This window comes from Mandrillus leucophaeus, unplaced genomic scaffold (genome assembly GCF_000951045.1).
Source record: "Mandrillus leucophaeus isolate KB7577 unplaced genomic scaffold, Mleu.le_1.0 Scaffold395, whole genome shotgun sequence".
In the NCBI taxonomy this organism is placed as follows: domain Eukaryota; kingdom Metazoa; phylum Chordata; class Mammalia; order Primates; family Cercopithecidae; genus Mandrillus; species Mandrillus leucophaeus.
This window is the reverse complement of record NW_012104198.1, coordinates 2808665-2811185: the sequence shown is the minus strand read 5'-3', so window position 1 is coordinate 2811185 and position 2521 is coordinate 2808665. Positions and strand designations below refer to the sequence as shown.

General features: G+C 44.0%; 1 pseudogene; it reads right to left on the bottom strand.

The window, feature by feature from the left end:
• LOC105547752 overlaps positions 1-2521 on the bottom strand; it is a 10528-nt pseudogene that overhangs the window by 7208 nt on the left and 799 nt on the right.

Genomic DNA, 2521 nt, shown 5'->3' with positions numbered 1-2521 from the left:
AAAAAAAAAAAAAAAAAAACCATTTGCGGTTTTATCTTATAGTGTTTGTAAACCAAAAATAGCATCCCAAGCACCTCTCCTCCCCTTAAGCATCTGAATGGACTTCCTCCTCAGCCAGGGCTCTTTTAAAATTAACCTGAGAGACGGTTTAGGCCATGGCAGGATGTATGGGTCAGACATACATATATCAGGTATAATGATACCTCTCTAGCATCAACATCAACACAGACTTAAATCTCATAAGAAACATGTTACAACCTAGTCTCTCTGAAGTCTGGTCCCTGAAAGCTTCCTCTGCAAATAAGAACTTAGGTCACCACAATCCTCTGTCTTAACCCAGACATTCCTTTCTGTTGATCCAGTGCATTTTTGTTTGTTTGTTTGCTTTTGTTTTGAGGTGGAATCTAGATCTGTTGCCCAGGCTGGAGTGCAATGGTGCATTCTCAGCTCACTGTAACCTCTGCTGCCCGGATTCAAGCAATTCTCCTGTCTCAGTCTACCCAGTAGTTGGGGTTACAGGCACCCGCCATCACATCCAGCTAATTTTTTTTTTATTATTTTAGTAGAGACCAGGTTTCACCATGTTGGCCAGGCTGGTCTCGATCTCCTGATCCCAGGTGATTCATCTGCCTCGGCCTCCCAAAGTACTGGGATTATAGTTGTGAGCTATTGCGCCCGGCCAATCCTAGGTTTTTAGAAAATCCAACCAATTGTCAACCAGAAAATGTTTAAATCTACCTATAAGCTGAAAGCCCCTGCTTCGAGTTGTCCTGGCTTTCTGGACCAAACCAATGTATTTCTTAAAAGTATTTGACTGAGTCTCTACAAAATCTGTAAAACCAAGCGGCACCCCGACCACCTTGGGCAACTCAGGACCTCCTGAGGCCATGTCATGGGCCATGGTCACTCCTATTTGGCTCAGAATAAATCTCTTCAAATGTTTTCCAGAGTTTGTCTCTTTTCATCTGGAGACATCAGGAACACAGCAGTTTCTGTTTTTGGTAATTTTATGGGGAAAAGTAGGATTAGTCTAGTCTAGCTGGGCACAGTGGCTCACACCTATAATCCCACCACTTTGGGAGGCTGAGGCGGCTGGATCACGAGGTCAAGAGATCGAGACCATCTTGGCCAACATGGTGAAACATCGTCTCTATGGAAAATACAAAAATTAGCTGGGCGTGGTGGCGGGCGCCTGTAGTCCCAGCTACTCGGGAGGCTGAGGCAGGAGAATCACTTGAACGCGGGAGGCGGAGGTTGCAGTGAGCCGAGATCCCACCACTGCACTCCTGCCTGGTGACAGAGTGAGTCTCTGTCTCAAAAACAACAACAACAGGCCAGGCGCCGTAGCTCACGCCTGTAATCCCAGCACTTTGGGAGGCCAAGGCAGGCAGATCACTTGAGGTCCAGAGTTTGAGACCAGCCTGACCAACATGGAGAAACCCCATCTCTACTAAAAATACCAAAAAAAAATTAGCCGGGCGTGGTGGCACATGCCTGTAATCTCAGCTACTCGGGAGGCCGAGGCAGGAGAATGGCTTGAACCCGAGAGGCAGAGGTTGCTATGAGCCAAGATTGCGCCATTGCACTCCAGCCTGGGCAACAAGAGTGAAACTCCGTCTCAAAAAATAAAAAAGAAAAGAAAAGAAAAAAAAAAATAAGAACTCGAAATAATGCAGAGAGCTACAATCTAATAACTGATCTATTAGAGCTTTTCTTTAGCAACATAACTTTTCTGTATACATTGATCACTTAGGAATCTCAAATTTAAAAACCTTTTGAGGATAGAAAGTGAAACCAAAGCCGACTTTAGATTTCACCTACATTCTTAAGGCTCCTGGGCCTGCCAGAAAGTGACCGTTTTTATTTTACCCACTGTAAAGCTAAAAACACTTGAAGTCAGGCATTCCACGCATTTTGATGAAAGCCTTGGTAATATAACCAATTTTTTTTTTCTCTTTGAGACAGAATCTTGCTCTGTCACCCATACTGGTGAGATCTCAGCTCACTGCAGCCTCCACCTCCTGGGTTCAAGCAATTCTCTTGCCTCAGCCTCCTGAGTAGCTAGGATTACACATGTGCACCACCATGCCCTGCTATATATATATATATATATAAATTTTTAGTAGAGATATTGTTTTCCCATGTTGGCCAGGCTGGTCTCAAACTCCTGACCTCAGGTGATCCACCCACCTCAGTCTCCCAAAGTGCTGTTATTACAGGTGTGATCCACCATGCCCGGCCCTATAACCAATGTTTTTAATTGTATCTGTCCACAAAGAGAGAGCAGATTTTTTTGTGTGTGTTTAAAAAAAAGGGGGGGTGAGGTGCAATGGCTCACACCTAAAATCCCAGTGCTTTGGGAGACCACTTGAGGCCAGAAGTTCAAGATCAACCTGGGCAACATAACTAGACTCCCGTTGCTAAAAAAAGAAAGAAAGAGAAAAAGAAAGAAAGAAAGAAAGAAAGAAAGAAAGAAAGAAAGAAAGAAAGAAAGAAAGAAAGAAAGAAAGAAAGAAAGAAA